Source organism: Sinohyriopsis cumingii, chromosome 18 (assembly GCF_028554795.1).
Source record: "Sinohyriopsis cumingii isolate HCF-2022 chromosome 18, ASM2855479v2, whole genome shotgun sequence".
Classification (NCBI taxonomy): domain Eukaryota; kingdom Metazoa; phylum Mollusca; class Bivalvia; order Unionida; family Unionidae; genus Sinohyriopsis; species Sinohyriopsis cumingii.
Genome location: NC_142978.1, coordinates 89584617 through 89598556, shown reverse-complemented (window position 1 = coordinate 89598556; position 13940 = coordinate 89584617). Strand labels below are relative to the sequence as shown.

Sequence of the window (13940 nt, the reverse complement as noted above, 5' to 3'; positions counted from 1 at the left end):
AATCGAGCCAGTTCTTGCTTGGACAAATCCAGTAAACTTTGTAACATGCCCGATCTTTCTTGGACTTTGATTTTGGGAGAAGGTACTTTGTGAGCAGCAGCCACTGCCACTAAATTGGAGGGTCCTGCCACTGGGGAAGTTCTTTTGGGGGTCATCAACGGAGATGTTCTTGGTGTGATCAACGTCTCCAAGTACTCTTCAGTTCTGGGTGTCATCAACGGAGAAGTGGATGAACGTGAGGATGCCGGAGACGCAGTCACTGCCGTGGCAGGTCGTGGTTTGCGAGTGTAAGGTTGCGTCCTGGCCGAAGTGCCTCTCTTGCGACTAGTTTTCTTCTGTGGACTTTTCTTTTTCTGGGGACTTTTTCTCTGTTTCTTTTTCTGGGGGCTTCTTTTCTTTTTCCGGGGTGGTGGTGTCTGGTAAGAGGAGGGTCCTGCCACTGGAGAAGTTATTCTTCTTGGGGACCTGGTCTTTTTCTTTTTCTTCTTGGGGCTTCGTTGGACTTTTGTCTTGGGGATAACTTTGGGGGCATTAGGATCCCATCTTAAGAGTGAGCGAATGATGACCCCTCCTAGAGTACCGCTCCCTCCAGGTTTCAAAATGATTTGTTTTTTGGTTTGAGTGTCGATGCGGGGATCGGCCAGTTGGACCAAAGCGACTTTGTTTCGATCGAAAAAGCGTTGGGTTTGATGAGGAATCTGAATGATTCCTTGGAGTAATTGACGTGCCGTCACCGTGAACCATCGTAAGACTTCTTTGAGACTAGCTTCTAAGACACGGGCTCGTGTTTGTGGATTTTTTTCTCGACTGATGCCATACAAGGCACGAATCAATTTGACGGGAAGATGCGACTGAAGGGACGTCATGTTCACACTGTGTGAGACAGACGAAAAAGGGTCTGAGGTTTTTATAGATTTTTTGATGGGGAGTGAAATGAAGTCGAGGACGGAGACGTGTACAGGACAGGCCCTCCGTCTTGGCACCAGTGGTGAAACAAGTGGGTACGAAATCGCAAATCCTCGGGAGTCGTAGGTTTCAAATCGACGAGTAAATAGGCGTGTGGCGTTTGAGTGGCATCGTCGTACGCCTGAGTCAGCCAAGGCGTTCCTAACTGTTTGGCTAAGACTTGCACTTGCGATTTATCTCGAGGGCTTTTAAACAAGACCACGTAATGCGCATTGAGACTGATGGTGCGATGGGCTTTACTTTGTTGAAACAAATTTTGGGTGATGTAAATGACACTGGCATTACGGTGATGCCCTTTGCGCGTGAACCACAATTTAATTTCTTCTTCGTCTTCTCCTAACATGTCGTCGAAAATGACCAAATGGGTTTGACGGGAGTCAGAGACGATGCCGTCGTCTTCTTTAGGAATGCCTTCCACAAACACGATGGAATCGCCTTGACTTTCTCGCAAGAGGCTGTACGCCGATTGCCACTCTTTGTAACACCACACGATCCGTTGAGGGGGCCGATCGATCAAATGATGTTTATGTTCGATCAAACGTTTGACGAATTCGGTTTTGCCTGAACCGCTAGGTCCAGCAATGAGCATGTTAAAGGGATGGCGAAGATACAAAGCCTCCCAACTGGCACGATCTAAGTGTTCGTCGATGACTTTGACAGTAGAGGAAGAGGGAGCAGAGACAGCAGAGGTAGCCATGGTGTGAGAAATGTCACTTGTGACACGAAAACGAACAAGACAAGAGTTTATATACTTTTTCAGAACACGTTTATTGAATGTTTTTTTATCAAACATGAATACGAAAGACAAAAATACATAAAAGCCAAAGGCTTAAGTACAAGGATAAAAGGCACATGATAACGATGAACGTGGAATAAACACAAGTGTCTGTACAACAATCACATCTTTTGGGTAATGTTCTAACCAGTTCAACAGGGGGTAAGGTCACACAAGTGTCCTCCCGAAAGGGTCTTTCAGGTCTGTCCACGACAGTCCTGTCCTGGGTGACGGGTTCTTCTGGCACCGTCACTAACACGGGTTGAAAAGTAACTTTTTTCCTTGAACAACTCTCGTGCATACTGGGCCACTTCTTGGGTCCAAGCCTCAAAATCCCATTCTTTCCAGGCACGGACATCTGTCCAATGGGGATGTAAGTCACAAGCTACACACACATCGTCATACACGTCTTGGGTAGCTAAAAGTTGACGAATCTTTTTTTCCCGTAGAGGTCGAGAAGTATCCAGATGAAACCGCAAGGCTTTGAGCAAAAGGAGTTTTTCGTGACCATTTAAGGCCATGGAGGTGGTAAGTACTGATCGTAAAGAGTCCACAAAGAATCGGCTGGTAAACGAAATCCCAGAAAACAAGTCACTAAGACACACACCACTTGTCGTCCCAAATTGAATGGATACAGTTCTTGTAATAATCGATGGTAATGATCCACGGTTTGAATATGGTCATTGAGTTCCTTCCACGGAATCTGTTGGATGACATGTGACATAAGTCGTGGCATGGCAGCCTGTTTTTATAGTCTCTTTGTTTCGGAAACAATACACGTACTTTCTAGCCAGAGATCTTCGTTCTCCAGTAGGGAATCTAAATCTTGCATACTGTAACCGAAACTTCAGAGTTCGTTTAGAAGTTTCCTCTTCCTCTAAGTAGATTCCACGTAAAATATGTTGATAATCCTTTAACTTGTCTTCCTCAATGTATTGCTGTAGGTGAATCTCGAAGTAACCAAAATAATGAACATTTCGATCATTCACTAACTCAAAGTGTTGAACAAGGTCTGACCACTGAAACAATTTCTGACGAATCAGTTCTCTTATACCATTCAGGTACCAGTGGTTAAAGATCTGGTGACGTAACGGATGCAATTGTTCTTTACGTTTGACTTGTATTTTCACCAGCTCTCGGTAAATGCGTTCTCTCAACTCCACAGGCAAAGCACGAATGTTCTCTAGCAAAGTATCCATGAATAGGTCATACTAAATCCTCTTTGGTCTGACACAAGAAATGTACTCTTTGCACAAACATGGTTTCACTTCAGTGTCAAATTTAAATCGTTGAGTCACTAATCTACACATGACAATTCGTTCAGAAGTTTCCTCTTTCACTAAGTTGACATTGTGTTCAAGATGTTGGTAATTCGTTAACTCTTCCTCTGGAATTCGATGCAGTACGTTTACAATGATGTAGGTAGAATCGTCCATACCAAACCAATCCTTTTTAAAACTAGAGGATCGTTGATCAATGTCTGTCCGATGGAACACTTTCAATTGAATCAATCCTTGTATAGCCCTCAGGTACCAGTGGTTCAAACACCGGTGACGTAACGGATGCAATTGTTCTTTACGTTTCACTTGTATTTTGACCAGCTCTCGGTAAATGCGTTCTCTCAACTCCACAGGCAAAGCACGAATGTTCTCTTGTAAAGTATCCATGAACAGATTATTATGGTAAGAAGTTACTTCAATGTCTCGGTCCCACTAAGGGTAAGTAATGACAATTCGGTGACCATCGAGCATGTTCTACGTAGGCCGAATCTTGCGGTTCCCAGTGGTGAAGTGTCACATCGCAACTGAAGCACCTGACTTTATCTCCTTCGCCCAAGTAGAAAAATCCGGCTCTGGCTAATTCTTCGGGGGTCGGTCCTCCCAGATACTTTGGCCATTTTCCTTTGAACGATTGAAGACGATTTTCAAAGTCGCAGTATTCCGACAAACGCACAGGAAACGAATATTCGTTTTTCACAGGTTCGTTTCGATGAGGGTTGAGTGACATGGGTAGGAGTTTGCTCAAGGCTGGATGACATCCGTAGGGGGGTAGACGTGAAGGTGAACATTCCCCTTTAAAACGAAACCCAGTAAAATGTCCAAGAGGACGAGCGGCATCACTTTCGCATCCGACAGGTTTGACACGCACAGCATCACTTTCCATGATAGGGGTAGGGGCACTAAAGTTCCCATGATGCTTTACGGCATCGCTCAGGTCACAACGTACAGCATCGTATCCATCGCAAGGCTCACAATCGCACTCGTCTGCAAACTCCGTGACGCAATTACAATGGTAACCACATGGACAATCGCAGTTTCCTTCCGGACATTTTCCGTCGCAATGCCTGGGTCTTATCCATCCAATATTAGTCACACTAGAGGAAGATACAACTTTTTTACAATCCCCAAACTGGAACGATGTCTCTTTCAAAGTATTCATCTTGTTTGCTCGGTCTTGGTAGTCACAATGAACTATCGATCTTGCCTAGGGTTCCTTTTTATATACAGACCAATACCGACGTGACCGTACGGTAAGGTGAAATGATTGGGAAGTCGAACTCGCTTCTGGTACACGATTTGATAAACTTTTTCCAAAGGTCGACTGACGATGTGGTGAGTGGGTAAACGTACAATCTTGTTCGGTTGGTAAGTGGTCACTTTAAAGTTTCCATCCTCTTTCGATTGCAAGGCTTCTTTCAATACCCCAAAGTTGACCACACGACTGGTACGATGATTCAGAGTCAGTCCTTTCACTTTGCACGTCGTGTGCACTTCTCCTTGTTTGTCCCGGTATTCGTAGCCGTAATTTTTGGGACCGCCACTGACGAAACTTAGAATCTTGTCGTCGGGATGCTCGTCTGTCCAGGCTCCTAAACGGTCTCCTTCGATGTCAGGGTGATGTTGAATCGGGTGATGGATGTAAATGCAACTGTCCGTGTCAAAGTACAGGACGCGTTCTTCTAACAGTTCTAAAGCTTCGTACAATTTTAAGCGAGCATGGGCTGTCACGTAAGCCGCAATGATGACATTTCCAAAGGGGTCGTCTTGTACAAAGTCCAGATCTTCTTCGTAATTGACTAAGATCAAATCCTCGCGAACGACGTCCACGTGTTTCATGAATTTGGTTTTGTCGTGAATCATCTGAAAGTAGCGGGAAGGTTCTGTCAAATATTCCGTCTTGGGTAAACACGGGCGTTGTGCCATTTTACCCCACAAGCAATTTAACATCACTTTGGCAAACGATCGCCTGCCTTCGTTTTTCTCGATGTGGTCTAAAGTGATGCCTTCTTGTTCGTAGTATTTCTCTTTGAATTGTATTTGGTCTTCGGGAGTGTGACACCAGGAAGGATAGCCGCTGGCTTCTTGCTTCAGTTTCAAAAAGGCATCCACGTAGTCTGCAAAAATGCTTTTCGGAGTAGGGTCACCCTTGTGGTATTGTTGTGTCTTGGGAAAGTGGCAAATTTCGTACACTTCTAACAGTTGGTATCCCATGTCCAGAGCTTTGAACAATTCTACGCTGACCCAGGTTCCCGTCAAGGCCCGTTCTTCCTGGCTGTGATGACAAGGCTGGTCTTGGTTGCACGTTTCGGCACAAGTACGGCACAAAGGAAACATCAGTTTGCCTTGACAATGGTGAGGTAAGACGGGATGGTATAGGTTCGTGGGAGGCAAAACTTTACACTTGATCAAGCCTTCGTATTGTCGAATGTTGACCAGGTCGATGTGTTCCGTGAACAATTGCGGGTGCCCTACGGGAAAGCGACAATATTTGCACACGTAGGGATACAGCGAACACACGTCCAAGTATTTGATTTCTTCTCCGTTCTCTTCGTCGGCTTGGTACAGCAAACAGGTGGCATTGGTCCTTCCTCCGTACAAACTATCCCTCGGGTTCAGCGGGTCCATGAACTGGTAACTTTCCACGAGGCGTTTAAACTCGGGATCGGTTTTCATACGGTGATCGTACTCGTGTTCCCACATTTCCACCACTTGGTATCCTTCCTGTTCCAACTTTAGGCGCCGCTGACAAGTGTCCTGGTACAAGTCTTCCATGGTTCGTTGTAAAAACTGATTGTTAGTGCCACGGTCAGGATAACAAACGGGACATCCGTGAAATAAGCAACCGTTAAACTCGTACACGATCTTGGGGTTTTCTAAGTCCCAGCCATCGACCGAATACGTTCCGATGGTCTTTTCGCCCCCTCCGTTGCGGGCATGCTGAATCCACTTGTCTTCCTTGTCGCACAAGTAATGTAACCAACGTAGGGCTTTGACCGAGTATTGACGCTTGACATAGTGGGTCGTTTGAGGGCTGATGACAGCCACGGTGTTTTCAGGCATGAATCGTTGTCGATACACTAAGGAACACGCTTTGGCAATGGTGCAAGCTTCTTTCAAAGGATCGACCCCTCCGTGTTCCATGAACAGTTCTCGAAATTTTCCACAGCAACGCCGTAAAATGTCCACGTCGGAACGACAATACTTTAGCATTTCTTCCTGAAAGTCGAAGGGGTCAGAGGCATGAGCCTGGTACCAAGCGTAGAAAGCTTCTCGTTGTTCGGTACGCATGTTGTCGGGGTCGTAATAGTGAGCCTCAGGTAAATGGGGTAGAACGGCGTGTTGATTGGCTTCCGTATTGAAAAAGTGTGGAAAGTACCCTTTAGCCATTTCTGTCATTCCAAACGTTTTAGGCATTCGACTCAAAGGCATGGCCAAATAGCTCATCGAATCTTTAAACTGTACTTGTCCCACTTGCATGAAAATGATTTTGGCTCCGTTCAAAGTCACTTTAGGACGTTCGGTGCCATGTTCCGTATAGTATCTGAGAAGAAACTGTCCATCGTATCCGGAGAAATTGTGAGCCATCACCGTGGCATGACGATGACAATCTCCGTAAAGTCCGATGTCCTCTTGGCTCCACGTCTTGTCGATGGGGTCTAAGACCCATTGGGCAAAATCGGCTAACGTGTTTGGCCCCCGAAAGATTTTTTCACGCCCTCCAGGAATCTTGCTGCAGTGAGGGCAATGACTGAAGATAGGTTCTTGAATGCACTTCTCGCACGCTCGATGAGCCACGCAGAAATTAGGAATGTGAATGCCAGTCTCTTGCATGCATTCGAAATCGAAAAAGATGAAATTGCCTTTCTTCTTGTGACCGTCCTCTTTCTCTGGTGGGGGTTGGTATTTTTGCACGTAACATTGGTGTTCCAAGTCCATGATGTGGTGACAAATGTGACATTTCTTTTTTCCTGAACATACGTGTGCCTTGGTACTATTGGTACGTATGCCTTGTCCACACGTAGGGCACAATCTCAGGAGTTGACAAGCACATTTCTGCTGTGAACCTTGCGTTTTCAGATGTTGTTGGTAACAGGTAGGGCTGACAAACGTGCGCAGACAAGTTGAACAAGGCACTGGTTCTTCGCTCAGACAGGGTGAAGAGGCCAAACATCCTGAGCATTTCGATCCACAATGCTTGTGTTGCTCTCGATTATTATAACCATGGTCACATTTCTCACAGTAATAACCGTATCCCAGGAATCCGGTGATACTGGTAATGGTATCGAAATGGTCATCGTGATGATAAACATGAATGTATTTTCCGTCCTTAAAATCTTGCCCTCGAAACAACAGAGACCCGCGCACTTCTTGAGGGTGCACTTTCAAAGTGTATCGTGGAGCTAGGGCATCTTGCAATTTTTGCATCTCAGGAATGCCACAGGGTGTGTCTTTGGACATGCCAGCTTTTCGTAACAGGAGTTCTGCTTCACTTCGTTGTTTGGCTCGGTCCGATTGTCGAATGTTCTCCCAGTCTCTTTTCCATTCTACCGTGTCGTTCTTGTTGGCATAGGTTCGTCCCACCACGATGGCACGGGCTAAACACATCTGGTCATGAGGATTGTGAATTTGGACAAGGCTACGCTTAATGCTGCGAAGGTCGTTCACCAATAACATCTTTTTGCGTCCGGTCCCTTGAGGAGGAGAGACGTGGGTCATGTCCAATGTGGCTTTTCCATCGGTGATGTCAAACTGGTCATTAGATTGTTGCACGTGTTGAATCTTGTCCATGACTTTGGAAGCGGTCAATTCTGCAGGGGTGCTAAACTCGATCCAAACAGGGGATTTCAAACCGTCGTGTTGTATGGAAAGTCTCAAGCGATCGTCTTCTTTGGGTTGACATTGTCGCTTGAGTGCAGTGAGCAGAGAATCCCACACTCCGGTGATGAACCCTTCTGCTTTCTCTAACGGTACTTCGGACTTGAAATCTTTAAACTTCACCGTGTATTTGTAAGCCGTGGTTCTAAATTTTCTAGAGGAGCGCTTTTCCGTCTCTCGAATGGAATAGTACTTTTCAGGGTTGACAAAGGGTGGTGGACTTGGTTTAGAGGGTTCGGATTCTGGTTCACTCATGTCCTCTTCAAAATCACTGGCATGAATTTGTGTCAATATTTCAGCCCTGGTACGAGGCGATAGATCACGTTTCTGCCTCTTACTTTCTTCTTCTTTCTTCTCGAATGAATGGGATCGTTTCATCTTGAAAGCAAAAAGTCAAATGACTCAAGTTCAAACACCATGAACTACTTTATAGTCATAGCAGACCAGCGTATATAAAAGGGTGTGTGTCTTGTCCTTTCACTATTCATTTCACTCTCAAGCCGAGCACAACGATGGAAGAGACTAACCAGATGGAACGTTTCGTCAGAGCTTTGCGAGGGGTCATTAGAAAATTCTCTTCAGACCATCCTACGGACTACTCTCCTTCCTTTCGAGATAAAAGTCAAGATACTTGCTATATCTGTCAGAAGAAAGGGCATTGGTCTTCAGAGTGTCCAGACCGTCAAAAAACAGGAGCTAAAAAAGACAAAAGTAAAGATACCTGTTATTATTGTAAAGAAAAAGGACATTGGTCTCCAGATTGCCCAAAAAAGAAACAAGAGGAGTCAGAAGAAAAGAAGGATTCTTCAGAAGAAGAGAGGGATTCTTCAGAGGAAGAAAGCAGACAGGTGAAGAAAAAGAAACAGGAGACGAAAAAAAGAAGGGAAGAAAGCGAGGAGGAAGAAGAGGAAAAGAGTGTGACGGTGAAGAAATTCAAAAAACAGAGAGACTAAACAAGGAGAAAAGAAGAAATCAATGAACTTTTTATTAAAGTGTTGTGTTGTGAATTGTGAATTGGATTGTAAAAAATGGAGAAAAGAATAAATGAATGATATAAGGTAAGAGTCTTTGAGTTTTGATTTTAAAATAAGAAGCTACACTCACGCACTCATACACAGGCACGTACTATAAGGGTAAAAATGGGTGGGGTTTATTTTTTGTTTTGAGTTATTGGCAAATTGAAATTGTATTTCTTTTCGAGATATGTGGGTGGCCCTGAAAAGGGCCTTTTTTCTTTACGATGTAGGGGTGAGTTTAAGCAATCAACTTTAACTGCCTTATGCCTTTGCCACGGCCAAGGCCTACTTCTGGACTGCGTAATGTTGATGATGATGATAATGATTGGGTTGAAATCACTAAGGGTGGTACGGTAGGCTTAGTCACAGGGTTGACGTGTTTAGCTCGGGAAGGTCGTATTCTCTTCGGTCGTGATAAAGAAGTCTGATACATTTGTTTCAGACTTCTTAACTCCGCTAAAATATCCAACAGTACCGTGACCGTTTGATTCTCACCCTCTTGTTTCTTTGCTGCTACTTCTTCTTGCTGTTGTTTTTTTCTTACCTCTTCTTCTTGTTGCTGTTGCTGTAGGAGAAAAGCCTGTTCCGCTTCTTTTTGTCGTTGCATAAATTTCTCCAATTCTTCTTTCTGTCTCTGTCTAAAATTCTCCACTTGCGGTAATGAAGAAGGTAACGAAGGTTCCGGAACAAATTCTTGCGAGGAGAGAAAATCCACAAAATCCCAATTCACCTCTTCTGAAAGTAAGTCCGGGTTCCCTTGGGCGGTCTCCGCTGCTGGTGCACCCCATTGGATCGTTTTCTGAGTTTCCGTCATGTTGAATGACTGTCGCATAGACTGACTTCACACAAGCGCTAGCAGATCTATATTGACTACGTGACGTCACAGACTGCTCTCTTCGGATTGGATGCAGCTGGCTGAATTTTGTAACGCGTGTTCGGATTGGTGAATGAACTCAATCCGTTTCAATCCTACCTGTCCCTATAAATAAGCGCAGTTCAGTGCATTGATTCACCTATTCTCGGAGCCTCAACATGTGGACCGACGTTGAATCTTCAACCCTTGTGTCAACAATGATGTTCAGGACGGACATGCTCATGTATGTCCGATCCAAGTGGACCGTTGTCCACAGGACCAGCAGCAGCCTGTGGATAAGAAGAGTCTATATAGAGAGACAAGGTTGCCTCAAGAGGACTCTGATGTATGGCCCTGCTGTAAGACGAAGTTTGAGGACAAGAAGATGTCGCAAATGCCCTTTATGTTAAGGGCATATTAACATAAACCAAAGGCCCTTTTCAGGGCCAGCCATATTTCTCGAAAAGAGATAGTCTTTGAATTGCCTACCCCTTTTTTTTATTTTATTTTTTATTTTATTTTTTTATTTTTTTAAAAAAAAAATAGAGACCCTCCCTGTTTCAATTTTACATAGACCCTATACAGTCCCAAGGGTTTATGTCCATGTTAAATTTACATAGACCCTATATTGTCCCAGGGTTTTTGGCCATGTTAATTCCCATAGACCCTATATGTTCCCACGATTTTTCTCCATGTTAAATTTACATAGACCCTATATGTTCCCAAGGGGGTCTGTAATGATAAATCCCATAGACCCTATAAGATCCCCATTAACTACTATTGATAACTCATCTATTATTGCATATAGTTACATATATGTGGATGAGTTTGGATGATAATAATATTCACCATATCCTTTATTAAGAATTGGTGCTGTTTTGAAACATCTGTACATGTGCGACTAATTTAATTTCTAGAAGTTCCGAGGTGCCAACAGTTTAATTAAACGTGTGGAGGTTGGAAAGTGGGGTTGAATTTTCTTAGAACAAAACCGATCAATTTGTCCGTATTGAGGATATATATTTTTTTAGCCACTAAGATCAGGGGAAATGGCAGATGAAATCGCTTTTATTGCAGAAGAGTGGCCTTTTGTTGTTAAAAGAGAAGTAGACGGCTCTCAATGGACAAAGTATAAGACATTTCATTATCAAGTTTGCTTTGTGTGATGAAGTGTGCTATTGTATTGCATGATATGTTATCTTTTCATATGGTGTTAGTTGTAATAGTTGTATAAAATTCCAAACTAATTTCTTAAAATCAGTAAGTTACATTAAGCAAAGTTGTTAATATTGAAACATTATTCAAGTTCAAGTGTTAAACTTTTGTTAAAAAAGCATTTTCCTGTTTACATGTAAAAAATATCAGATGTATTGGCATGGTTCTTTCTGCATATGCCCATTCAAGTATTTACCTCGTAATGTGTGAAACCCTCCAGATCAGAAGGTAGAACCATAAATGACCATGGAACTAAAATTGTTTCTGCATTATTGGAAAAATCAGTAAACACATAATAAATATGATATAAATTATACAGGATCCTTCATAAATACACCTTAGCAATGAAATGTTTTCATTTAGTTCAATAATACTAAATATTTGCAAGCTATGGGAAGCAAAAGTTTGAAAGTCTACATGATACACATACATTTAATTTGAAATAGCAACACTTATGATTTAGTTTATCACATGATGAAGCAATAATTGCATTCCGTAAGCCTGCAGTATTTTTTTTATTTTTTTTTTATAGGAATTCATCCCATATGATATTAAATAAGGTAGCCATTTTTATTTTTTCGTGTATGTTGTATACAATGATTCCTGTATTGTTTATGCATTTTTTATGTTATATGCTTCTTGGCTGATAGCTAGTCTTCAGTTTTAGAAAAGTTGAAGTCTGTTTGAGTACGATAATGTAGGCCCAAAGAAGTCTTTTCGTATCACACACAAGCCCAGTGTACATTTTGGCATGTTTGAGTACCATAATGTATGCCCGAAAAAGTCTTGTCGTATCACACGCAAGTCCAGTGTACATTTTGGCATGCTTGACTGAGTACCATAATGTAGGCCCGAAAAAGTCTTGTCGTATCACACACAAGTCCAGTGTACATTTTGGCATGTTTGACTGAGTACCATAATGTAGACCTGGACAAGTCCATGAATAAAATGTAATGCACATTCACCAACATGTGATGTGATGTGATTTGGATTTTTAATGTAGCTTTAACAATTTTTCAGTCATATCGGTACGATGTCTGCAATGTGGCAGTTTATAGTGATGTCTAGCACTGGGGCATCATGCTGCAGACATGTAGCATTATGTCCCACCCAGTCACATTATCCTGACACCGGGCCGACCAGTCCTAACACTAACCTCTTAATGCTGAGCGCCAAGCGAGGCAGCTATTAGTACCGTTTTTGTAAGTCTTTGGTATGACTCGGCCGGGGATCGAACCCACGACCTCCCGCATCAAGGCGAACGCTCTAACCACTTGGCCACCGGAGCGGTTTCACCAACATAGAGGAGGCGCAAATTATTTGTTACAGTTGTTCAATTTGGCTGCTGTATTTACATTTGAAGGCATTTCTTCCATTGCAAGACTCTTAGAATAAACATAAATGACATATCCAAACTATTCTTTATTTTAATTACATGACAGTTACTACCCACGCATATATTTTCTCATGTATAAATATATAAAGGGTAAAATTTCAAACAAGACAGTATCTGTAGATTACGAAGTTTCCTTATATGGTATTGCCATTTAAAGAAATGGGCTGAAAACCATATATAGGTCCCTCTTGTGTGGAAACTGGCTAATAGTAGATTGGTTTAAGTGTGTTGATTAATGCCACGTCATTGCAAGTAGATTATTAAGCGCCAAAGCATTTTGTTTGAAGAACCGTTCCCAACGACAAGCCAATGTAGCTGGTCCAATTTTGGATTCGAATTATTACCTGTTTGGTCCAGCTCACGAATCCTTCAGCCACTCCTCGGCTAAATATACTATTAACACTGGCTACTCTTTTCCATCTTTTGCTACGCTTTCTTACCCAGTCCTCATAGTCACACATATTACAAAATGCTTAAGTGAAGAAATCAATCTGACCAAGTTTATTAGAACGTGTGGCATTTTAGCTATTGTATCAACCTGAATGACTGCGATAAATTAGACCCACTAGTATCTTCTGTTTTACATTTACAATGTAAAATACTTACCTGTAGTCTTTGGAAGATCTGAATCCAGTCATACTCCAACAGTACACCCTCTCAGATGCTTAAATTTCAATAAAAGCATTATGTAACTTTAAATATGCCACCATATTTGAATTTTCCAGAATCGAAACAAGATCACAGGGAATTCCTTTTCACTCTACCTGTCTATTATTTTTACACACCTGGGATTTAGAACATAATGGCTCATAGCATTAACGTACTTAAAAGGTAATTCTATTTTTAGACACACTGGCAGGCTTTCAGGGTACCGTATATACTTGCGTTTAAGCCGAATAATTTAGTAAAAAAATAATAAAAGCCTGGAAGGGGGGGGGGGGGCGTCTTATCCGCGGGCTAATGTCTAAACTTTAAGTTTTTAAGTCTTTTTGTTGACTACTGTAGTGGCTGTAAATCTTGGGACACGAAAAACTATTTTTGCTTGTAAATATGCATGTAAAAATAAATCATTTTCGGTGACCCGACACTTATTAAACTGTTATAAAGTAATATGTGTGATTTTGTTATTATTTTGCATATGCATATTTTCTGATTTCTCAAGTAATATGTGTGATTTTGTTATTATTTTGCATATGCATATTTTCTGATTTCTCCAGCACGAAATTAAATAAAGGTAAATGCAGACTTCATAATTCGCAGGCCGGATGAGTTTACCCGGGAGACCAGGCTGAACTATAATATACAGTACTTACACAGTGCAATGCGTCACGAAAATCCTTATTTATTCCCAATTACATTAGATGCAGATTTCGCTTTATTCATTGTTTCGACTAAATTGCATTCTTCCGTATAACATTTCAGCTAATCTTTAATAGCTGTTTCATTTACGCTGAATCGTGTGTTCACGAGTTACTCATTTTCAATGATTTAAGCGATCCTACAAACTGAGGTACTATTTTTGAAAATGTACGCAAGTTTAATTGTTCAAGGCACATAACCAGCA

At 42.3% G+C, this 13940-nt stretch overlaps 1 protein-coding gene across 1 annotated transcript in view; it reads right to left on the bottom strand.

Moving 5' to 3' along the window:
- Positions 1-13106, bottom strand: part of LOC149777413 (uncharacterized) — a 47615-nt gene extending 34509 nt beyond the window's left edge. Inside the window, exon 1 of the mRNA XM_089942031.1 lies at positions 12983-13106. The gene's annotated coding sequence lies outside the window, so the exon portion shown is untranslated. The remainder of the gene's footprint in view (positions 1-12982) is intronic.
- Positions 13107-13940: the final 834 nt, after the last annotated feature.